General features: G+C 46.7%; 1 protein-coding gene across 4 annotated transcripts in view; it reads right to left on the reverse strand.

Annotated features, from left to right (window-relative positions):
- The window catches only part of Nck2 (NCK adaptor protein 2), a 118,975-nt gene that overhangs the window by 65,600 nt on the left and 27,087 nt on the right, over positions 1 to 26,288 (reverse strand). Inside the window, exon 1 of one of the 4 annotated variants that reach the window (XM_041656135.1) lies at positions 12,946 to 12,966. The exons of the other annotated variants lie outside the window; for them this stretch is intronic. The gene's annotated coding sequence lies outside the window, so the exon portion shown is untranslated. Of the gene's footprint in view, positions 1 to 12,945; positions 12,967 to 26,288 lie in introns of those variants that run through there. 4 annotated transcript variants of the gene reach the window in all.

Genomic DNA, 26,288 nt, shown 5'->3' on the forward strand with positions numbered 1-26,288 from the left:
GTAAATACTATGTAAGTAGTACTACTGTTTATGGAAAAAAGTAGGCATATGTTCAGTAGACTCAATTTTTGGATCCAAATATTTTCAATCTGGGGTGGGTTGAATCCAAGTTGGCTGTGTCTGAGGATACAGAAAACTGATGAAAGTTATTAACTCCGGGCTTTAGTAGATTAGTATTCTCTCTATATATTTGCTTTACAAAGTTTTCAAAGAGTTCATCAAGTCTACTTTGGTATGGCATGGGAGGCTAGGTAGAAGCTAAGGAAACATTTGGAATAGTAACACAAAAACAAGACCAGATAGTCACTGAGGGAAAAGTAGCTTCTCAAAAAATGGCAACAATGTGTACACTGGAGGTGAAGGTGAAGACTCAAGGAAAGGAACTCAAAGCACCTATAATTTACTGAAAAAAATCAAGAGTCACAGAGAAAACACAGAAAACGTTCTTTACCCTTAAAGAAAGTTACAACTAAACCCCAAAATGGCAAAAGAAGAGAAATTCAACAGAATTCAATAGAATAGAATACGATTAAATACAAAACCTTTTCTCGCATGTCAATACACCAGAGGTAGGTTCAAAAGACAAATTAGAAGCCAGGGGAAAAAAGTGTAGCCGTTTGGGACACAAGAGACAAACTTCCTGATTCTGTCAGGGGTCCTGCAAATTGGTAATAAGGTCAAGGTCAAGAAAACAAAGGCAGAGGAAAACAGAAAAAACCTGGTTGTCCACTGTGGAAGAGGCTGGTCTCAAGAGAGATGTAAACTCAAGAACACCAAGACAACAACTCCCATCAACAGAACACCAATGTCACTCCCTTCCAAGGTTTGGGGAATAACATGGAAAGAGGAGGAAACCGAATTTAACCAAATTTAAGACTCAGACTACAGGAAGGAGGGCCTTAAGATCTTCTGGGAATGGCGGGCTGCTGTATTCATAAGGTTCCCTACAGGCCAGAACAATATTAGACCTACTACCAACATTCAACCACAGATAAGGGTGGGGGCTCATGGGCCACCAACCACTCCCAAAGGAGAATGATCAGCAGTTGATGGCTTTGGGGGGGGGGAGCATTGTTACCAAGGCCTCAGTGAGTAGCACACAAAAACAAGGCTAAGATGGTGAGTGGGACCAACATGTGTTATATGCATGCACAAACTTTCAAAGAATAAACTACTGAATAGAGACATCAACTCTGAGCTGCCAAACTGGCGGATGGTCTGAAGACCAATACCTGAGGCGCCTCCAGCTGACTGTGTTTAGGGAGAATGCTGGTATTCTGACAAAGCAGGAAAGGAGGAGGTAGGAATTCTCTCAAGTATCTCAGCAATGTTTTGTATATCTAAACTTACTTCGAGATAAAAAGGTAAAAGAAAACAAAATGAAAAACAGTTCGACAATGTTCTGATGTCCAGGATAGAGAAAGGTCTCATTTGTTGGCAGAGCAGTCCGACCAGGGGTAGTGATATGGTGAGATCTGAACGTCTGTTAGTGGGTGACAGAGCACTAGTGTGCTGGGATACACTTCTCACTATTCACCATAATTGTTTCCTGGCTTCTTAACGGGAGACTTCCAGAGGCGGGTTAACGGCTACTGTTTTCTGTCGTGGGATATTATTTTAAGATGTGTTACATCTGTTTATGCTGTGGAACATTTGTTTAATGATGCTAAGATGTGCTGCCTTCTTTTATGTTCTTTTTGTTTAACTCTGTGAAGTTGCATTACTTTGCCTGTCTAAAACACCTGATTGGTCTAATAAAGAGCTGAATGGTCAATAGCTAGGCAGGAGAGAGGATAAGCGGAGCCGGCAGGCAGCGAGGATAAATAAGAGGAGAACTCTGTAAAGAGGACAGATCAAGGAGTGAAAGGAGAGGAGAGGAAAACTCCAGGGCTCAGCCACCCAGCTACACAGCAAGTCACGGGGTAAGAAGCAAAGATATAGAGAAAGGTAAGAAAGCCCAGAGGCAAAAGATAAACAGGATAATTTAAGAAAAGCTGGATAGAAATAAACCAAGCTAAGGTCAGGTACTCGTAAGAAAGAATAAGCCTACATGTGTATTTATTTGGGAGCTGGATGGCGGGCTCCCCAAAGAGCCCATGGGAAAAAACAAAACAAACAAATAAAAACTACAGTTTTCCTCTGACATATCTACCCAGGAAAGCAGAACCAATGCCTCACTGCTTGCTTAAGCCACATCACAGTGTGTTTCCACCTTATTCTCATCATCCAGACTCATTAACCCACACACATTTAATTACTGTAACCTCAATGGGCTCACTCCAGGCTTCCCATCTGGGCAACCCATAAAAACATTTTGAGTTTAAATCGAAAATGCATAGATCTCCTGGTTGTGTTTCAGCTCCTAAACTGGTCTCCACATTTTGAAGCTGTATTTTGATTAATTTGAAATATAATTCACACAGCATAAAAATATGTCATTTGGCAAAAGAGTTGGGCATGGTGGTGCCTTTAACCTCAGTACTTGGGAAACAGAGGCAGAGGCTGGCAGATCTATCTCTGAGTTCAAGACCAGCCTGGACCTACATATTAAATTCAGGACAACTACAACTACATAGTGTGACCCTGTCTTTAAAAAAAAGTAAAGAGTGGGGCTGGAGAGACGATTCAGAGGTTAAGAGCACTGGCTGCTCTTCCAGAGGTCCTGAGTTCAACTCTCAGCACCCACATGGTAGCTCCCAACCATCTATAATGAGATCTGGTACCCTCTTCTGGCCTGCAGACATGCAGGAAGAACACTGTGCACATAATAAACCTTTTTTTTAAAGTGTACAATTCAGTGGTTTTATTTATTCATCAACTATCCTTTGCGGAACAAATGTCTTTAAAAAAGAAACAGAAGAACTGCACATAAGAAAACATAAACTCGGCCTCTGGGTACTGGGAATACAAGTTCAAGTGTAGTTTATATCAACATGCTATTCTTTCATATAAAATGTTTTTCAGCAAAAAATATCCACAGTAGATGGAAGAGAATAAACCCTTCCCCAAGTCAATCCGACCTCCATTGAAATCCCAAGGACAGCGGTGTTCAAAGAGTCTCCTGGACACCCAATGACTAATACTGGCTCTGAAGCAGAGGCCAGAAATAAATGTCTTCATAATTGTGCTCTACAAAATGAACTGAATCAGATTAAAACAGCCACCCTCCTCGTCACCCTCCTCAGATGGCCAAGCTGCTAACACCCCCACATGCTCCAGCTTAGGAAACTTGTGAAACCCTAAGTTAGTCCCGAATTAATAAACGAAGTTCACACGGAATCACTGAGTTTCTGGGTAGAAGATTCACGAATCAGTTTTCTTCTTCAGAGCGTGGTGTCTCTGTGGGAAAGCAAGAGCAGACAAGAGGCTGCCATGTGGTCTGGTGGCCAGTAAAGACTGGGCATTTGTTTGCTTAGCTGCTGGGAATCATAATGACACTTTTCTTGCAGAGTCTAACAAATGGCGTCTAGCTTTCCAGCACGGACACTGCTCTCTTCTCCCCATACCAGAAGCCCAAACAAGGAAATGCACTTCCTGGCTTCCCACACAGAATCCAAAGAGCACTGAAGAATGCCTTACACTGGTAGCCTGCTACCTGGCCGCACCAACCTCCACACCTGAAAGCCATTTTTGTCCCTGCATCACAATGGTTCTACAGGGCTGGTGGGAGCATCTTTGAGCAGAACTTCCGCACATTAGGAAAAGTATATGTTGGTTATTTCCTACCTAGAAATGCATCAGGCAACATCCCCAAATATTGTGCTATTTAAGGAGTCCATCAGAAACCTGACATAGAGATGCAAAAAGTAGGTCCTGCCGGCGAGGTGGTGGCAGGCGCCTTTAATCTCAGCACTCCCTGAGGCAGAGGCAGGCAGAACTCTGTGAACTCTCCTGGACTCACAACAACCCCCCCCCCCCATCAGGGGCACTTACGTGCGACCTTGAATGACCCACCTTCCAGGGAAGAGTATCTCAAAATCAGCCCTGAAGCCACACAGACCAGATAGTGGACCTCAGCTCGGCTCCAGTGCACTTAACTGAGCCTGCTTCCCTGAGCCCTGTGATAACTAAAAGTAGCTTTCCCAATCCACTTGGCTGCATACAAGACTTATCCCAGAAGAAAACAGCAACACAGAACATGTGCTAATTGTTCTCTCTCTGCAGAGCTGGGTAAAGAACACAGCATTGATATTCTCATAGCTTTTCATATTTTAGATGGCCAGTTTCTTCCTAAAGTCCTAGCTATAAACGTCGGGCTTTGCTGAAAAGCAGCAAAGTGGAAGAGGAAGGAAGACGGGAAGTGAATGGGGGTTAGGGGTGCGTCTAGAGGGAGGAACACAGGCCTTCAAATGTCTGGGTGAATCTGACAGGTTTTCTCAGCATCGGCACACTGTCATTTGGGAATAGACAGTGCTTTGTCAGGGACTGTCCCAAGCATCACGGGATACTTAACAGAAACCTCCACTCTCTTTGGAGTTGGAGCAGCCAAAACTGTCCCCAAACGCTGTCAAATATCCCTTGGGTGTTAAAATCATGCCGGTGAGAACCACTGAAGCAGACATGTAAATTACAGAAAAAGCAATAAACAGACAGGGATATTCATGTATTTTCTAACTATCTTGGCATATGATTAAAGCATTTAGACAGATGTTGCTGTAATTATCCCTTCTAAAATAACTGAATAAACAGCACATTCAGTGGCTCAATGTCAGGATTAACTCAATTATAATATGCCAGAGTTAGGAGTAAGACTTGAGACTCTACCTTGGGCAAAGGATACAGAGTACCAGTATCATAGCTTGTTTTTTAAATAGGAAGTATTAAAACTGTTAACTGTACTTTATATGCGTATGTACACTTGCTTACACTAGAAAACAAAATACCATCTATTTGTTCAAATCCATGATATGTACCACACCAAAAATGAGCCTCAAAGTAGACTACACCATGGCATCCATAATGGGAGAGGGGACGGGGCTGTTCAAGTCCTTTATAAAAACTTATGTTTGTAGCCTGTGCACACCTTCCTTAGACACAACCTACTTCTCTCTAGACGGGAGCTAATAGAAACACAATAAGGGCCGTGAGAACAGTCGTTACCCACAAAGCCTAGGGAAGGACAAGAAAATCTGGACTGGTTACAGGTCAGTCACTACATGTGTGCCCAGCAGCACACATGTCAGCAGGCACGTGACAGGCCACGAGACGTTTCTGAACACACCTTGTTTGGCATCAGAACCACACAGTTAACAAAATTTACTTCTGGGTATTAGCTTCTGAGTGTCTGAAAACAGAAAGAAATACCTAAATTATATGTTGAGCTGGTGGTATAAACACAGAGGGATCATTCTCAACAGCCCGGAATACAATAATCTGACTATGATTGCTAGTGGGATAAACCCCAAAGACAAAGTATTTTCAGCTGTTTTTGGTACGCACTCGTTAGCAATAACATGGACAGCTACTTGAAACATTTATATGTGTTATGTATAAATAAAATAATCAAGCCAGAAAGTAATTACATAAACATATCGAGTTATTATTTTCAGGAGAGAAAGCACACACAAATGTAAAACCAAGACTTTATCATTCTAATTCTGAATTTAAAATGTCAAGTAAATGTAGAATACGTTTCAAAACAAGGAACCATTTAAAAAGAAAAATCTTTCGGCTGCTGAAAAGGCCTAGACACAATTGCCAAGCAGGGGCAACAGGCATCCTCAACTCCCAATGCAGTTCACAAAACCTATTTTATAAATCCACAATACCATTGCTCTTCACAGGGCTGCAGCCTCTGCCTGCCTCCAGCGGGCTACACATCTGCAGGCCCCAGGCCACAACCCCCTGCCACTAAAGCAGTAACTGTAGAGATTTGAAAAGCAACAGCCGCGACGGGCCAAAGCTGACACTCGCAGCAGCAGTCAGAGCACCCACTTCAGAACCATCTCAAACCATGAGTTTATAATACTGCAAATGAGACCACTGTAAAATAAATGTACTTCGAGTTGAAATGCGATGACCACGCCCACCACAGCACATCCTGCCCAGCGCGCCTCCACAGACCGCAAACTGCAGTCACCACAGGCAGTCCCAGGGGGATGCGCATTCAATATTCAAAGCGCAGTTTCTCCTGGCGGTGGATCACTTTTGTACTACCCTCAAGTCAAAAGAGTGAGTCAAACAACCCTAATCCTGGAGACTGTTCTCTGAAAAGCAGATGTGTTTCAGGTGTCAGAAGATGCGGGGAAGCCTAGGCCGAGCACAGTGCCTCTCTGGACACAGTGTCTTCCAAACCTGGCTAGCAGATGTGAAAGGAATAGATAGATGGCCCACCGATGCAACTGCCCTGAGTTATGAATGGGGGTCATCACCCAGGCTATCCACAGGGGCCACTTCCTGGCACGCATATGCGCTTGTGTACACACAAACACACACACACACACACACACACACACACACACACACCTTCTCACACAATGGAAGAAACAGTCTTGAGAGAAAACAAATCAGATAGGCTCTATATCTCGCCAGCTGTTTCTACAACGACCCCATCAGCAAATGCTAGCCTATGGGAAAGCCAAAGAATAAGTTTCTCAAAATAAATCAATTGGCAATGCAAGAAAGAAAATGGTCTGAAAACTCAGTGGGTTGCCCAGCCGAAACTGATGGACTCTATTGCATCTTGGTTTGAACTACGTGTACCTAAACATCTCTGAAGACAGTTGAGAAGATCTGAACACTGCGTATCTGGTGGTTTTAAGAAATCATTACTGAAATATCATAATATTTATAGGTGTCATAATTTGACATCTGAATTCCCTTTTAAAATTACACGTGGACTTAATATAAGAAAGAAACAACCTTTTAAGAAAAAAAAACTAAACAAGACTGGCCATAATTGGTAATTACTGATATTAGAAGATTTGTTCTGTGATTGACCTTAAAACCTAACACTAGATATGATATTGATAATCAAGAAACCATGAGTCAGAACACTATATAGTGTGATGGCCTAAGGGGCTCTTAAAAAAACCACTGGGCTGCAAACCACTTTCTACACCTGAAGACCAGCAGAACAAAACCCCACCCAGAGCGGACTCACAGCTGATGGTGAGGCTAAAATAGGAAGCTAGAGCTTCCAAAATCTCAACCACCCCCAGCTGTCAGACATAAAGCCTGACTGGGCCTGGGGAGACACCAGGAAATGTCTCCGGTGACTCTGTACAGAGCCACGGCACACTGGTGCTTTAGCTGGCTCTTAAAGTCAGCTTACCAGGACAAGACATTAAGGCGTTTCAAGACCTGGGTAGCCTAAACTCCTCCACTAAAGAGAGACTAGACAGAGTTCTCTACATGTGAGGGTTTATTCTGAGGATGGACACGGTTGATAAGCAATCATTCCGTGTCCTAGCAGAGCACACTAACAATTACAATCCATTCATGTTTTACACGGACCAAAAACACCCACACTTCAGGGACTGCAGGAAGAACAGTGTCACAGTTTTGCCTGAATTATAGAATGGAAAAATTAAACCCCTAACAGACCAGGTCACTCTCAGCAGTTGTATTATGTCAAGTCAACCAGAAAGTCCCTGTCTTAGGAAACACCTCAGAGTGCTGAATGAACATACAAACTGCTGTGTGAGGGAATACGGAAATGCAGAAAGAGTCTGAGGACAGCAAGCAAGAACAGCCACAGACCCAGACCAGCTGTGCAGCTGTGCTGCACCGGGAGCCTCTGGCCTGTCGTGAAGCACTATCTACCCTATGCTCCTGCCTGCCCAAAAGAGCAGCCGAGAGCTACCAGAACCTTCCTTCTCACTGGACGATCCTTCCTCCATATAAGTAAAAAGAAGCAGAAGCTGACAAGCTTTCGGGGAAAGAGGAAAAAACGTGCCATGTCAGTGTGGCTGGAACTGACTTCGTTTCCAGATGAGATGTGAATTCCATCAGAAATTCCTAGAATTTGAATCCTGAAGGGAAGGACTAAGGAGAGAATGAAGGTGCAGAAATGCAGGTTCCAGAGTCAGGATGCCATCCCCCGTACGCCAACTGCTCTTACACTTCAGTTATCCAGTGCTATTTCCAGAATCCCCAAGTTTCCTGAACTGTGGCTAGAAAAACCCTCGAGTACCACAAACTGTTACTGTCCAATTCCTACAAAGCTCAAATGCCAAGAGCATGCATGGCCCCAGAGGTTTCTATCTAGGGCTGGTGGAAGGGGAGGCTGATTGGGGTGTTTGTTTTTTTTTTTTAAATCAAGCCCTTTGGCCACAGGCACAACTGGCCAGCCATGGGGGGACACCAGCTGACTAGTCACATCTTCTGACAAAATTCAGAAATCAACACTCCAGCCAAGCACTTTTCCTGGGCACCTGCTGGAGGCAAAGACACCTTACCTGACTGGCAGCCTTCAAGTAGGAGGCAGAGTCCTGCAACCTTGACCCCCACCTCTGCCTAATTCTCCCTGGGTGTGCTGAGAACGGAGACCAGAGCACAAGGTTCCAACAGCTCACCCTGAGATGAAGATGGGCAGCAAGAGGGTGCATTCGTGTGCCCCATGGACTGCTCGGGCCAGGCAGGGAGCAGCCACACTTCTCAGAGCACCAGGGAAATGGAGACTCCGGTTGTGGCTGCTCTCAGGTAGGCGGAGGGCAGGAGGCTAACCCTCAAAGGCACTCCGCTTTCACAGTGCCAAGGCCTAACCACCTGCCAGCCTGTGATACCGAGTATATGATACTCACCAGACCCTGCTCTGAGTCAGTCATGCAAGATGAACTAAAAATAGGTGGAGAGAAATTACACAAACCGCAGGAAGTCCAGAGCAGGTCCATCAGTGCAGCGTGCTCCAGCAACTAACTCTAATAATGAGGACGCTTTCTCTCTACCCCCCCCCAACAAACTCTAACTAACAAGGATGCTCTCTCTCTCTCCCCCCATCCCCCCCGGTTTCACTGTCTAAATCCCTTTTCTTTTCCTTTTATTGAAAATAGACTTTTTTTTCTCACATATGATATATCTTGATTACCGTTCCTCTCCCTCTACTCCCTCCTTACCTCCCCTCCCACCCAGATCCACACACCGTCCCCCCATACCCCCACCTCCCCTCAACCCACCCCACCTGTGTCTCTCATTAGAAAACAAGTTTCTAAGGCAGTGGTTCTCAACCTATGGGTCTTGACTCTTGACCTTTTCACAGGGTCACCCAAGACCATCAGAAAACACAGATTTCAGAAAACATTACGATTTATAACAATAGCAAAATTACAGTTATGAAGTAGCAATGAAAACAATTTTATGGTTGGAGGTCACCACAACACGAGGAATTAAAGGGTCACAGCATCAGGAAGGTTGAGAACCTCTGCTCTAAGAGTGCAATAAATAAAATAAATAATAAAATAAAGATAAAACAATAAAATAAAGCAAAAAGTAACAAACAGAAATAGAACAGAACAAACAAACAAACTTGAGGAAAAAGAGCCCCCCCTCTCCAAAGGCGTCTTCTCCAGCTTCTGGCTAGGGACGGCCACGCACCCACTTCTACTTTCAGACCTCACCTGGTGCAGACCTGAGCAGGCCCTATGCAAGCTGCCTTGGTCTCTGTGAGTGCCTACGTCCATCAGTCCTGTTGACTAGAGGGCCTTGCTGCCTTGGTGTCCTCCATCCCCTCTGGCTCTTACACTTTTTCTGCCCCCTCTTCCAGAGACACCCCACATTTAGGACTTAGGGCTGAGTGTTCAGAGGCCGCTCACTCTCAACAACAGTATGGTGTGCCGTAGCCACGCCCACACACTCAGGTGGGCTTTGAGGAAGAATGGTTTACTATATTCTGGGTTTATACATCAACTTCTAGCCCTTCCTGTCCTACACACACACCAGGAAGGCAATCAGAATCAAGGTGTTAGAAGTGGGTTCCCCTCCCTAGCAAATAATACGGGAATCGGAATCCATCACTATTATTTCCTCATTCCCATCTCCCTCGCCCAAGGTGAAGGCTTGGTTCCCAGTTTGCTTTGCCTTTTTGCAGCGGGGGAGGGGGGATCTTTCATCACCTGGGGACACATTCAGAAATGCAAATTACTAGGAACCACTCCCGAAACTAGTTGGGAGTGGGTGATCAGCAGCTGGTGTCTTTAGAAGACCTTCTGTTTGGGCTGGTGAAGTGGCTCCAGGCCTGACAACCTGAACAACCCTGGAACCTGCACGGTGTACGGAGAGAACTGACGACGAAAGTTGTCCTCTGGCTGTCACAGGCACACCACGGCACATGGACATACACACACAAAATAAATAAACAAATGAATGTCTTTAAAAAAGAAAAATATAAAAAGAAATGCTGATCTAGGGCAAACCAACCTTGAGAATCCCTAACTACAAGGTGAATCCTGACGGGGACCAGTACCACAGGCCACACCAGTTGATTCTCACTATGATTTACAGACCGTTAGGACTGTATCTAGCATGAGAACCCTTGGTATCATTAAGACTCAGGAAACACTCTCTCAACTGAAAAGAACTCCCTTATCTAAGATCCAAAGAATGGGTACTCCTTATTGCATACACCTGGCCTCTCGCTGCCTGGAGGGAAAGGGAGCCAGAGCTGGCGCCCTTGCTCCTCTAAGACAGGCAAGCAGACAGAGCTCAGTATCTGTGTGCACTAGGGGGGCGGGGGTGCAGAAGTGCAGAATTAACAGATTCAGTCATAACATATTCTAAATGACGAAGGGTCTGTACCCACTTAGAATTCTAAAACGATGACTGTAGCTGGAATAAACATACAAGCACTCGAACCAGAAAATAAAAGATTGACTCTCCTGCCCACGATAATCTTGTCATGAAGAACAGAACTAATGCAGATGACTTTAGGTTTAGAGCATGGAGCACTGAATTACAGCGGGCGGTGACCAAGTTACTTTGAGAATGAAGGAAATGAAACTACAGAAAGAATGCATTTCATGAATAAACAACATTGAAAGAAAATAATGAAGCAGAAGACCCCAGGAGAAAGCAGTTGAGGAAAACCAGTAAGTTCTACAGACCAGCATCCAGGAGCTGTAACATCATTTGGGGATATTAAGAATCTCTACTGCCTACACTATTTGTCAAAAGGGTTGGAGAGCATAGTAAACTCGGGAAAACCTGCCCTGTGATGACTACAAGCACTGACAATTCCAATTCAACACGGGCTCAATTTAGTGACTTTTGGTCCGAAGATGGGGTGCAAGGGTGGCAGCCCTGACAGGAGGGAAGACACACTGAAGAGAGACACTTGGCTATCTCTTCTGGCTATCAACTACCGAGACAATAGATTCCAGTGAGTTGGAATTTCTCCAGGAGTTCTGTGGTAGGAGAAGAAAGGGTTTGAAGCATAGTGCCAGCTAGTCAGGAGAGAGCTCCTGTCCCAGGAGATTTTACAGTTCTGACAACTTACCAGACAACTTTATAAGACAAACTAGGAGCCCTGGCGATGGCGGACAGAATCACACCTCAGCTAAGACTGCTCAGCTGCATGCCTTTTGGTGTCTATTCCTATCCAAGCCTCCTCGAGTCAGGCTCTAAAGATGGACTTGGAGGTCATTGTGTTTCTTTATGTGATCCTCCTCCTAATGTGGCCACACTGAGTAATTTTCTGTCTGCTTTTCACCGCTTCTTATCTGTCCTATTGGCCTACTAAGGATGGTGTCTGACCCTAGCTCCTTATAGAGCTGCCAGGGTCCGGGGGGGGGGGGGGGGGGGGGACCTAACAACTCTCGTAAGAAAAACAATGAGTAGAAACCACACCTCAAATCTGAATCTTTCCCTAGCCTAGCAACATGCAGTAGGACCCTCTCTGGAGAGGACAGACAGTGCCCATCTTGAGGAAAATCCTGACCTAGCACATTGCTATTGCCAGCATTATTTCAGACATGATAGTTAATAAATTCCACGAGCTGTTCAACACAATACAGCTAGCTCTCTGTTAGATGCAACTGCCCATCTGTGTGCTGATGCGAGAGTTATCTGAGCACTTAAGGTAATCCAGGCTAGGATATTTGGTAAAGTGGGTGTGTTATATGCATTTTCAACTTATTCTTCAGTTTCAACTTAGGATGGGTTTACTGAGATACAACACCATAAATCAAAGAGCGCCTGGAAACAGTCTAGAGAGGAGAAGCCTATCTGGAGAAAAGGCTGAAAAGTCATCATTTCATCTGTGATTGGCAGGACGAAGCAAAAACACTCCCCTTCCATGGCTAGGGTACAATGGTTTCATCCCACCAAAGAGCATTTGATGGGTAAGTTCGTCTGGGGGGTGGGAGGGGAGGTCTTTGTACGTCAATGATTGCTAGTGTCTAGGTTCTGTAGTTTTTGTTTCAATTTACATAAATGATTAAAAGAGACACATTATGCAGCATTGGCCTCCCTCCTCCCAACCTCCCAGTCATCCCCTTCCCAGAAATTCAGACAAACAAGTGTAAGCAAGCAAAACGTTGAAAACTTGCAAAGCCCAAGTCATCATGTTTGCATACTGGAAGCGATGCTGGCCTCAGAAACGGGTATCCCAACTGTCACGTCACTGCCTGGTAGCAGATAAAGGCCAGAGAAAGGAGGGAGAGTGAATACACAGCAGAAAATTCCAGAGTAGCTCCCGCCTCCCGGCTCACCCTGGCACCTCCACTCAACAGGTTGAAACTCTGCTCTTGGGACCCTGTCACAAGACCCGAGATGGCAAATTTCTATTAGAACTAATGCAGTCAAGGCTTTCGTGACTGAACAAGCATTGCATCCCTGTCAATCACCATGCACTGAGTTTAGGAGCATCAGCAGCACGACACAGGTCACAGACGCAGACTGTCCCCAAGATAAGAGGGCTCAGATGACAGTAACAGAGTGACCCACACTACTTTCTCAGTAATGCTGCAGGCAGAGGAGCCCTGTTGTCCTGCAAACCTCCAATTTATCTACATTTCTGTAGTATTCACGGAAGGAGAAAAAGCTCCACATTCTGGAAGGTTCCACTGGTGAATTCCCTCTTAGTCGCAGGACATCACGGATGAGCTTAGCTGGAACAGGCTACCCTGCTGTATGCCTCTAAAAAAAAAAAAAAAAAAAAAAAACAAAACATGAGGCCTTAATTTGTAGCCTTCTCATGGGGGTGGAGGGAGCAGCGGGTAATCTGAACACATGTACGCAGGGCTGTTTCTCAGCGCATTTATTAAGCTTCCGCATGCCAGCTCATTTTACAATCCTCAAAGGAACAAGCTGAATCAAAGTTACCATTGTTCACTGGTAAGGGCTGTCCTACCGGCCACTGCACCAACTGTGGGAACCACTACACATCAGTATAGACTACGGTGTACCGTCTACTCCACGAGGGGATGCCTGTGGTAGAAGGGTCACTTAGCCAAGTACAGCTCCAGTTACTCTTGCTCTGGGGGCTGGGGAGATGATTCACCACTGTACAAGCTTGAAGACTTGATTTCGATCCCCAAGACCCACATCAAAATAGAAACAGCTATCCCTGTTAGCCCCCTTGCCTCACTGCCCCCACACACACACACCAAGGATGCTCTTTGTGGGCCCAACGGGCGAACATGGGCGTCACTTCACAGCTAGCTCTGCCTTCCCCTTTCACACAGCCAACAGTGCAGTACATCTACCTACAGTGCCAAGAGCAGTGACCTCTCACAGGGACAAGCTGGCACGCAGTTCCGCCAGCTCCTATTCTGCAGGTCTTGGCTTCTCTTCTCCCTAAGTCCGCCAATCTAACACGTGACAATAGCATCTTAGTCGCCTTCTGAAATAGCTTTGGTTACTTCACCCCATTCCCTTTGTTTTAAGCATCGACTTCGTTTACAAAATCTCTAGCAGCTAAGTCCAAGCCCCGAGAACTGAGAGAGCAGCTGGCCTTGGCACACACAGCACTTAACATGTTTCATCCTTGAAGCTGCTCACCCATTTTCTTAACAAGAAAACTGGGCTTGGTAGTGTGTGAAGTTTGCTCCAAGGGTGAGCATTTCCTAGAAAGGGCAATCAAGTTCACTGCTCATAAAGATCAACATCCATCTAGTCCCCTAAAACCCTAAATGGCACTCTCAGAGCCACGCTACCCAGACAGCTCAGGTCTACACTCCCGAGACCCTCACAGGTCCTACATCCCATACAGCTCAGCCCAGTCAGTGTTCTGAGCTAAATACTTTGAGGAGGGACAAACGGTGTTCACATGCTGTGAACAGAAAAGACACATCCAGTCCATAAAAGGTAAATACTTTCGCCCTTCATATCCATGATCAGATTCAAGTAACCCATTTCCACTCCAAGGGTTCCAAACTCCAGACTCTGGTTCTTTATTTAAAACAGCGAGCAGTGTTTACACAAAACCTACCCGTGCCCTCCCACACACAAACACTTTAATGATCTCGAAGTGACTTATACTTAACACAATGTAAATGCCACAGTGACTGTGCTATAGAAGACGATACCAAAAATAAACAGGCTGTCCACGCTGAAGAGAGCTGTAATGTGTAAATATTCCGCATCTACAGACTATGGCCCAAGGATTTCTTGCCTGTAGCCAGGAGGTGCCAGGCTCATTCCCTCCCTTACCTGAGAAACCCACACAGGCCCTCGAGGTACTTCTCACAATGACCCTCAGTGGGTCCCACTTCTTCCCTCCATCTCACAGAACACAGCGTCACCCACAGATGCCTTTAAAATCCCTCCTGTCCCAAGAGCCTCAAACCCAGCAGCACCCATAAGGCAAGTAAGTAGTAGCAACAGTTGAGACAGGTCAGCCCATGACCTAGCCCTAAGGGATGCCAAGTTCCCCTTGCCAGACACGTCGTTATCCAAACTGTCCCTTAATAAGAATCCTCAAAAATGTCACCTCTTGCCTATGGAAAGAGGGTAGCTCTGAAGCCTTGAGGGTCAGTGTGTCACCGCTGACACAAAATTGTTACTGCTAAAATTGTTACTCCCAAAATTGTTACTGCTACATGGGATCTTTGAGGTTAGTGTCCCATTGCGACCTTTATTACTAACACTGCGGCCTTAGAGCCTTCTGCGGAGAAGCAGATCGACCCCAGTGTCCTTACCTGCTCAGCCTCAAAAAACTGAGGGGTTGACAGGCAAGTACACCCGTAAGCCCAGCTACTCAAGAAGCTAGGCATGGTTACCCAGGTGCAAGGGCAGACAAAGTGAGGTCTTGCCTCGACATAAAGAGTAAAGAGGAAGTTGGAGATGTAGCTCAGTAGTAGAGTGCTTGCCTAGCATATGCGGAGTCCTAGGTTCGATCCCCAGTATGGTGGTGAGGGGATAGGACAGGGAAGAAGGTGTTGGTGACCAAGGGATTAAGAACAGCCACATTGCTGCTCATCTAAAAGACGAGGAGCTGAAGTTCAGCTGTGGATAATCTCAGGGTGTACCTGGCCACCAAAGAACACTGAAGGCTTGGGGGAGTGGAGGCAAGTGCACAGAGAAGCTGATACTGTGTGAGGAGGACCCTGTGCGGATAGATAAATATGCAAGAGTCTCTCTTCATGCCTCAGCATAGCAGATGGGGTCAAACAAAGACTGAGAAAATGAGGGTGCATGGCCCACCTAGTGCTACCTGTAGGTCAGCTAAAGACTAAGAGAGGCCTTCAGGGAGCGAGGACACAAGCGCAAGAAGCTGGGACCAGTGTGAAAACAGCCTGCGCGTTAATCACGCAGTCCAGCACAAGACAATCTGCCTAATGGCCTGGACCTAGTGACTTTGGCAATTAGAGCATAACACAGTCCTCACTAACTGAAAAAGAAAAACAACCACTAGACAAGCCCGAAGGTTTCCTTTAGCTCTTAAACATGCCTTAAGCACACTTGATCCAGGCCCTAGGCGGGACATTCTGACATCACCCAAGAAGTCTGGAAAAGGTGTGTTTTCCCTCAGCGCCTCAGCCCGTTTCAACCCATCAATTATCAAAGCACCGGGCTCATAATTGCTCCTCTTCAAAAGTCTTAAGTAAGGAAGGTATCTTCGGCTCTTTACAGGCATGGGCAAGCTCATGTACTCCTATCGCCTGCTAAAGACCAAACACCGCTTATAATGTTGGGAATTTAAGTAACCGGTCTGCAAAAGTGTCTGGAACCCCTTCCTCAGGACGCCACGGCCATGGCTGTGAGTGGAGGAGTCGGTCAACTCTCGTGACAAACCATTCTGCCGTGACAGTTTTGTTTTCAGTTGGGAATTTATCTATACTGACACAGCAACAGATACATGAAGTTGCCTGTTTTTCTTCTAACAGACTGCCTTTCCTCACAACGGCCACGCGTACAGCACAAAAGCGGCTCGGCGCAGTGAGGCTCTCCCTCAGGTTTTCCTGCCACAGTGAAGATGCACCATTCGCTCTACAGACAGACCAGCTGCCAACATGTGAGAAGTCACAAGACGACCATCGCGGGCACAGACTGACGACTTGATAAATGGCAACCCTCATAGCCAGAGCGCGTGAGCTGGGCTACCAAAGGCCAAGGCCAAGGCCAAAGACACAGCAAAGCACCAGGGGAGAGTCAAACAAGGTCACCGCCTACAGGATGCAGGCACAAACCCTGAAGGTTGCTCCTTCATCTCGTTGTTGACAGACAGATGAATTTTATTCCAGAATGGACCATCCCCTAAGTCTCATGCACCCACCCCCATCTCCAGGAGGTTTTAAAACTAAAGCCTGCTGCTGAAATAGGCATCACCCCTGGGCAAACGGTCCAGTGTAGAGAACGCCATGGGGGCAGTCTAACGGTGACTTCGGGCTGATAGACAGCTCAGTAGTTCAAGAGCGCTTGCTGCACAGCAGCTGTGAGGAGGACCCAAGTGAGGCGCCCAGCACCTATGTCAGGAGCTGGGCGTGGTCCCATGTGACCCTGAAACCCCAACACTGTCAGAGGCACTGACAAGAAAATCACGAAGACCAACTGGCTATCTATCGGCCTAGTTGAAAACTTTTTCAACTCAAGGTCCAGGAGGATAGCCTGTCTCAAAGGAATAAGGCGAAGGGCAAAAGAGGCAACTGAGCACACCTAGGTATCTGAATGCCATACACAACCACGCAAATAAAAAATAAAAAAAAAAAAAGACCCAAATGGCAACACGGATGAGGTCAGAATAACATCAGAACCAGTAACAATTAGTAACACGCGTTTATTTTGTAGATACAGCGGACACACAAGAGTTCAGCATACAGAACAGCTTAGAAGTTCTAAACGGCACTCAGAAATGGCTAGGAATAGGCACGTTCAACACGGCCTCACTCCGACAGGAAACATTGCCTACAGCAGGCCAGCACGAACCACCCAGGGCCACCCCACTCCCCACACACACCCTCACCCTCAGCCAGTGGACAAACACCTAGCATGAAGCTGCTAACATTAAATCACCATTCAATCCTGGTACCGTGATCTGGCTGCAATAGGCATGAATAAACTCAGGGGGTCAGTATGTAAAAATGCCAAGTCTACATACCAATGTTGGGAGGGGGCAGATGCCTAAAACACAGTCTTTGTGAGACACCGAAGCGGTTAAAGGGTACTGTCCTCAGAAGGAACTGCACTATGCTCATGAAATTCAAGATCAGTTCTGTAAAACGGAGCTGTTTTCAAAGTGAGCCTGACCCCTCCCGAGCCTGGCTTCCCTTTTCACTGTATCACCTCTCTGTCACGTGCGACGTTTATCACTGCCCATCATGTCTTCTCCGGAGGCTGCACAAACGGCTACCCGAGCAATCTCAGACTTTCGGCCTCCTAGGATATTAAGATTAACATGCCCTTTGCTCTTAATAAAGTATCCATCTTTGGATATTTCATTGTAATAATGGGAAACAGACTAAAACAGTCTCTACTTCAGGTAACCCCTGAAGGTGTCATCAACCTTTCTGACCACATTATTTGGAGCAGAAACCAACTCAGCTGCCAGCTCAGTTCTGTGGGAGACGCCGTCAAGCAAGCTCCCTGGATTTGGGACAACTTGGACCTTCACATATAAGAGACAAAGGAGGCCCAGTGATCCCCAGCAACTATGTAAGACGCTCCCGAGGCGGTAAGACAGGATATCTCAGCCTAGAAGGACAACCACAGCACTCAGAGTAACGTCACCACCGTTTCCCCCCATTTCACAAACTCTCGTCACGTTAAAGAAATCCCCCAGTTGAGCCTGCCATCTTGGAGGAGCTGGTTCTGGCACAGCTTGGGCAGAGAGCAAGGAAGAACTTGGGAGGATGTGGAAACCACACTTCAGAGATGTTATCCCCAGAACGTTCTACACTGCTTACAAGTCCCCACCAAAGCAATTCCTACCATCTTGCCCAAAACTACGATCCTGCCAGTGATGGCAGCACCTTCCGCCAGAGCCACCGATGCACAAAGGCATACCACAGCCTTCTCTGTCCTCCGACCCTCCCATCAGACAGGGCATCTGACAAACCACAGCAGTTGCTTCTCCATATCTGTTGGCCACATCCTAGTGCACAGACCAGCACCTTCTCTGTGCCGTGTAACACAACAGGCAACAGAGTGAAAGAGAAAATCCATTCACTGGCGCTCCACACTCAAGAAGATGTAAGAACCTCCTGAAGGCTCCCCTTCTAACACCATCACCCTGCAACTAGATTCCCAGCACCAGGACTTAAAGAGGAAGAAACCTCAGGCCACACAGTGACCGCACACTCCATGGCAATTGTTTTTCTCCGTGGTCAATGGCTTCCAGGCCCAGACTATGGAAATCACGTTACTCAACACCCACTTCAACATGAGGCCATGAAGGATAAGGATGAACAAGAGAATTAGAATCCAGACTCCAAATTAAAGCATTATTGTATGCAGGAAACTGTCACAATAAAACCCATCATTCTGGATAGTTAACATGTACTGAGGGGAGGGAGGGAAGGGGAGGAAAGGGAAAGGGAGGGGAGAGGAGGGGAGACGAGGGGAGGGTGGGGAAGAGTGGTATATATCCTTTGGGTCAATTAACATGTACAAAAGCCATAAGGAAATGAGCCTAAGGAAATACCTAAATATTTATAACTCTTAGGACCCAAGTAAATGGAGAGTCTAAAAAGGAAAGAAAATATTGAAATTTCACTTTAAAGGTTATTCAAATAATCTGTAATAATTACTATTCTACATTTATCTTGCAAACAGAAACTTGAAGTATGCTTTGTTCCTAATTCATACAAAATATGGTTAGTTAAAAATAACACCATCTATAAGGCAAAGGGGAGACTAAACAAATGAGAAGAAGGGATAGAAATGGATTCAAGAATCGGAGACACGCGAGCCATCGTGGCCCAATGCATCGGCTCATGGTAGGGTGGATGGATGTGTACCAACACCATTCGGCAGGTGGGTGGGGGATGGGACACACGATGCTTCACAAAGCCTGCCTGCAGAACCCTCATGCTGGTTTTTTTTTTCCAGGTCAGTTCCATCTTTTCTACAAAGACATGGATGGCACCAACTGAATGGAGGAGCCTATAAAGCCTAATCTCTACCAGGGATTACCACGCACTCACGTATGAGTACGCATTTTAAACCAAATGGCCCAGGGCAAAGGCTACATCATAAATGCAACGGTTATAATTCTGTTCCCTCCCCACACAGGCAATGCTCAAGCAACTTCTCTTTTCCATGTGCCTGGCACAAGGTCAAACACGGAAGCATAGAAGGTAAACCCCTTCTTCAGGGGCCCAGCCTGCTCTGGGAAAAAGTACTACACCATCTGCTGAAATGGTAAAGTTACCATATCCTGACAGTTAAAACCTCTACGTGGCAATCAACATAAAGCACCCCTTGGTTATGATCTACATATGGTAGATATGTCTCCCCAGGGCTCCTGTGTTCAAACTGAATCTTTCTACCGTGAGTTATCCATGGGAGGGGAGAAGGAGGAGCCAGTACTGGATGGGACTCACCTTAATTCGACCACAGTGTTTAGAGGTAGGATCACTGAGAAGCAGTAAGAACAGGTCATCAGCCTGCAGCCCCTATGACCAAATCCTGGTTACATTCTAGGCTCATTAAGAAAGACCAAAAGACTCCATTCCCTCCCTCCCTCGCTCTTTCCCTCCCCCTCTCTTTGGGTACTTCATTATGCATACACAAGACCACCCTGGGACTCTTCAGCAAGGAGCCAAGGCCCTTTGACCTCCAGAACCTCGAGCCAGGATGAAGTTTTCTTTATTACTCTATTATTGGCAATAGGAAACAGAACAAGGCACCCTTAAATGGGTCCCTTTTTCTCCCAGGAGAGATTCTGATAGACACAGTCGATTATCAATTCTCAGTATGGATTAGTCTTACTACTCAAAGCTGATATTCGACGGCAAATGGAATTCTGAGTTTAGGAGGATTTCCTCTCAGAGCAAACTCTTAAAGCTCTTGAGTTTCGTTTTTGTCTTCTTATCCCAAAAGCACAAGCTGATGCACATATTTACCAAGAACAGTAACAAAGTAACGATGGTGTCCGTTCCCAGCCTAGACACAGAGACACCAAGCAATGGTAACCAGGGCTGACAGTCACTGTATCCTCTACGGCTTGTGACAGAGGTACCACTTGATTTGTTGGTAAATCCCAGTGGACTCTGCCCAAAACTACTGTCTCGGTCCTGGCCGACTCGGTCCTGGCCACTGCCGTAGCCCTTCCCTTGACTCCCTGGCAATAATCAGGGCAGGTGTATTCTTCTGTGCCACCCTCCTCCTCCAGGAAGGAGTCAGCTGACTAACTCGGAGTAGCAACTAATTGAACTAGGGCAAAGATGCCCCTCCCTGAGGGGTAGAATATCAACCAGATAAGGAAAATTTGGGCCGGACATTTATTTGTGCCTCTATGCTGTGGGTGGAGGCCATTCTGCCACCACATACGCTGGAAGAGGGACAGCCAGCCTACAAAAGACACCAAAAGTGCCATGAAAAGCCAATGGCTTCCACCAAGTTCCCAAAACCACTTCAACCCTAGGACAGCGAGCCAGAGAGGCCTGCCAAGAGTCATGTTAAGTTTTGGTTTGTATTTTCCAGTTTTGGTAGGTCTGTCTCTCTGCATCATTAACACATTTCAATAGCCCGATTACACTGACCCATACAAGGATTAGGCAGCAGCTACTTCAAGCTACCCACCCCCGGCCAGGTGTCGAATATTGGCTCATTAAGTCCACCCACACTGAAGAGAATGTAGTACCAAGTGTGGGTTGATATCGGGACCTCACAGGCATTTCTCCACACGGCTAGGGCTGAGGGCCAGAAAGCCTTATTTCACGGATCCTTGTCACCTGAATTCTGGCTAGGGGCTTTGCCAGGGCCCTGAAGTGACCCTTGAAGACAACAGGGAAGACAAAGACCTGCTTCCCTTTCCCACCTCCACTCCTGGCTGAGGACAGCAGGTTCCTGTGGAGGCGATTACAGGCGGCAGCAAGCCACGGTTTCACGGCTCCTGCTGGCTGGCCGCAGCAGTGAGCTGGGCCTGAGAGCAGGCTCCAGGACTCCCCTGTCCTTGTTCAGATCTCCAGCCACGGGTAGCTTTCTTATTTTCCGATCTTGGCTTCCTGCAGCCCTTCACACTGCCTCATCGCTGTCCCCTGTGCTAGACTCTGCCTGCAAAGAATACCTACAAGGCTTCTACTTATCAACGAAGGCCACGGGAGTGAAGCAGAGATCACCTGAAAATCGAAGCTACAAGTGATGAGTCATATTTAGTCAAAACAAGAAAGAAACCCGGGGGCTGGGCCATTCCTTAAAGAGTTGCTGTGGCATGAAGTGGCCAGGGCAGAAGTCCGCCTTGCTGGGGCAGCTGGGCTGAAACCAGCTGGGACAGATGGAAGAGGAAGGCAGCTCGCTGGGTAGCCTGCTCACTACCACTAGCTGAACAGACAAGAAGAGTCACAGGCTTCTTTTCCTGGTCTCGTCAAAATGTCCCAGAGGTCCCCAGGTGGGCCGGGGGACAAGACAGTCAGATGGCAGCAGCCTTCCATGGGCAGGTGACAGCACACCAGAATCAGCCCTTGGAAGGCAGCCACTCTGGACTGTCACTGTCTCCATGGCAAAAGCCTGCCCACACCCTGACCCTTCCACAAGTTGCTGTCATTTCACGGTATCTTAATGTTTGTGGAAATGAAGGGCAAAGGAGAAAGATGTATGTGTCACAACGGGATAGAAGTTGGGGTGTCCCCACCTGAACCACTGAAAGACGCATAGGAAATAGCAGGAGCTAATGTGAACCCTACACAGGAAAATGAACCCTGGGGATACCTGGGGAGAACCCAGGCCTGCCACAAGGCCATCTTAAGCACAACAGTGCACCCAAATAGGGCAAAAGAAACACACAAGTAGAAGCCATTACCTCCCTGTGCAATTTTTAGCCAGCATTATGTCTTCCAATGTTCCTTCTCCACTTCTGAGACTAACAGGTCTCATGCTCTCATTTATACATAAGGAGACAAGCATTATTTGTGTGTACACACACACACACAAGGCTCAATGTAGCTGTGACAGCCTGGATCCTGGGGGTGAGATGCTCCCATGATGACAGCTGGGAGGGTGAGAGGAGAAGGGGTGGGAGAACTAATTTCCAAACTGTTTAATTAGCTGATTCCTCTTTACTTAGAAGGCAGCAGGAAACAGCTCTCTTGTTGATAGCAGAAGCTGTTTAAAGTAAGCCATAAAACAACCCAAAAGTAGACAAGGAAAAAAAGTACTACATGGCACCAGGGGAAAATAAGCAAATCACCGGGGGAAACAACCATGTTCAAACAAAACCAATTTGCAATTAAATCTTAAAAATGGCATCTGGCTACAGACGGTCTCAAAAGCATACTGGTCTAGAATTTGCTTAAATAACCTAACAATGAACACATAACCAGGACAAGGTGTGGGGATCAAGGGGATTCTGCACACGTCACAACTTGACATTTCCCAAAATTAGGAAAAATCATTTCAAAATCATTTTCAAAATTATGAAATCCTATAATTATTTTTAAAACTGTGAAAACTCATATAGAAACAGTCAAATTCGCAACCAAAGGAGCAGCCAGGTGCCATACCTGTAGGGATGCAGATTGGACACACAGGTAAAGCCCACCCCTCAAAATCTATCGCACTCAGTTTTTACAAAGTCAAGTTAATATCAGATGACAGAGTACTTGTGACAGTTTCTAAACCAGTCCACCCGGTAACGATTTTTGAAAGCATCTTTTCTCAACGGCACTCCATGTAAAACTGCTTGGGCCACACATAATTCTTTCATCATACATACAATTTGAAGAGGATTTAGAGGTGATATACACAGATACTCCTTAATGTCATTATGGGGTCTGTAGAGTCAGGATTCCCTCCCCCATCAGGCCACAATCCCAGAATGCCAAAGCTCCTCATAATAAAACAGCACAGTGTTGATAAAGAACTTACACATGCTTTCCCACCTTATGGATAATACCTAACATGTTGTAATGCTATGTAGATAGCATATGAGACTATATTCTTCAAGGAATTCTGACAAGAAAAATGTCTCAAGTGTTCAGCACACATGGAAGCAATCATGTTAGCTCTAGCCGCAGACTATAGGCCCATTTTCTATCCGAGGCTGGCCCAATCCAGACTCCAGAGACACGGCTGTACTACTTGCTACTCTGAGAGAAGGAAAGACTTTCTTGTTGGCAGCATCACATTGGGCAGGCTTGGGGTGGGTCAGATGTTTCCTGCTGCTATGATGAAAGGCAAAGCTACTTAAGGGAGAAGAGTTTTAGGCGGCCCAGAATTCCTCCTGGCCATCCAGCACCTGAAGCGCTAGGCAGCCCACAGCCACAGCCAGAGGCAGAGAGGAGTGAGTCAATGTGTGCACAACAGCTCCTTCTGTTTGCTCCTCTTTATCTCGTCCAAAACCCAGCCCATGAAATGGGGCCGCCTACACTCAGGGTAGGTCTTCTTCCTACCTCAATTAACTCAATTTAAGAAATCCCTCCCAGCAGGCCCAGGAGTCACCATAATCTGAACATTTCCTCATTGAGTCTCCCCCTTCTCAGGTGAGCCAGGCTGTCTGTCAATCACCACACCACCTTAGCAGCTCTGGGGAAACTGGTTTCCTTTCACCGCAGGGTAACACAGAGGTGAGGAGGAGGAGGAACATTCCTGGGTGAAGCAATGCCTGGAGGAAGACAGAAACTCCTTGCTTAGCAAGAAGGCCGAGTTGCTAAGAGCAGGGGATGATCTGTTGGCAAAGAAAGGAGACGGAAGGAAGCTGATGGAGAGGAAAGCCCAGGCAGCCAGGAAAAAACTCCAGGTGGGAGTCTGGGATGTGCGACAGGGCAGGGAAGACTTCAAGATCCGAGGCAATCCTTGTGTTGCTGCCCTCTGCATTTCCTCTATACTGAAGACTGTGTGCTAAGCCGAGAGACACCCAAGGCCTGATCCAGTACTGCCACCGTGCTGGGTGAGAGGGAACGCAGACAGGAGAGATTAGACCGCTCTTGGAGAAGAAGGTCTGAGACCTGGTCGCCTAGCTAAAGATGAAGTCTAAGTAGGGCTACAGTGAAAAACAGAACTGGGTCCCAGGGAAAAACAGGGCGTGCTTTCCTTTACCCAGCCTTCTACTTTCTAAACACAGGCAGACGACAAGGTTCCCTGTTATTCGCACAAGGGCTGGGCAGGCTGTCCTGGACCAAGCAGGCAAGATCACCTTGCAGCCCGGTCTTGAGGAGGTAAAAGCCGGGCGATGGTGGCGCACGCCTTTAATCCCAGCACTCGGGAGGCAGAGGCAGGCGGATCTCTGTGAGTTCGAGACCAGCCTGGTCTACAGAGCGAGTTCCAGGACAGGCTCCAAAGCCACAGAGAAACCCTGTCTCGAAAAAGAAAAAAAAAAAAGTCAACAATAAGTAAGGCCCTCGTTCTCAAACTGGGGGTCAGAGGAAGATTCCAGAATGAGTCACTCAGTCTCCCTTAGCCACCTCATTGTCATCCTTAACATCATCTGCCTTCAACCCTGCCACGTCTGCCTCCAGCAGCATGAATGAAAAGCGGGACTCTACCAGCCCAAGTTCCCCAAAACTGGGAGGCTAGGGAGTTCCCAGAAACTTCACAAGCCTGAATTGAAAGAAGCAGGGAAGGGGAACTAACAGGTAGCCCTGAGAGTACCCACGGACAGGGGAGGACAGGGGACGTCGAAACCCGAGAGTGTTTCTGGGAACAGCTGTAGGGAAAAATACAGATTTGAATGACAGATGGGTCAGAGCCAAAAGGCAGCTTTGAGACCGGGACTTAGACTCTGGGCAGAAGAGAAAGGCTAGGTATTGCTGCCGGTACCACCATGCTTTTTCTAGAAAGGTTTATGGATCCAAAGGAAGTCTCAACTGCCTCCTTATGAGAAATGCCAGCTTTCAAAAAACTTTCTTTTAGTCGTAACAAAATACTTAGGTTTCTACCTAAGGGGCGTGGTAAAAGATGAAAAGTATCCTCGAACCATCTGTCCAAATCAGGTCCCCAAAATCTCTACCAGAAAAAAAAAAAATCCCACAGAATCACGGTGTTAGCAACAAAACCGACAACACAGGGACGAGAGGCAAGTTACACGCCAGCATGGTGCACAAAGCCCAAGCAGCCGCCGAGAACAACTTCCTTCAGTAGCGGAAGCGTTTCAAAGGGCCAAAAACAGGCTTTCAACAGTATTGTTCTCAACCTGCTCGCTATCTCCATGTTTAAAATAATGAACACTAATTCCGGAGCCAGGGGAATAAATGGTTTGGTGGGTAAAACACTTGCTGAGCAAAAGTAAGGCGCTGACTTAGCATCCTCTAAAAAGGCCAGGCATGATGGGGCACGCCTGTCACCCCAGTGTAGGAAAGCCGGGCATGAATGGGAGGATCCTGGGGGCTGGATGGTCAGTCAGTCTAACCCATCAGTGGGACCCTGTGGAGAGCAAACTAAGAGAACATCTGACATTGACTCTGGCCTCCACTGGCATGCACGGGCGTGTGCACCACACCCAAAGAAACACACCACACCACAACACACACACACACACACACAAAACTAAGAATTCAATTTACTTTTGTTGTCCATATCCCAGGTGTTATCACCCACTGTGATACCATGGGCCTTGGAATTCTGAATTGTTGTTTTACAGATCCGTGGCCTTCCTGGAGCAGACCAACTAACCATGGCTCCTCCCTCCACAGACACTATTTTAAGTACCATCATTCACACAAAGGCAGGCACATACAGGCTGGAAGTTTCATGTCTTCTTAATTACAGAATTGCTGTGCATCTTACCCCCTAGGTAACTTAAAAACCATCAGATTGCA

This window comes from Microtus oregoni, unplaced genomic scaffold (assembly GCF_018167655.1).
Source record: "Microtus oregoni isolate MIOR12 unplaced genomic scaffold, Mior012 000007F_ref0000211, whole genome shotgun sequence".
NCBI classification, from domain to species: Eukaryota; Metazoa; Chordata; class Mammalia; order Rodentia; family Cricetidae; genus Microtus; species Microtus oregoni.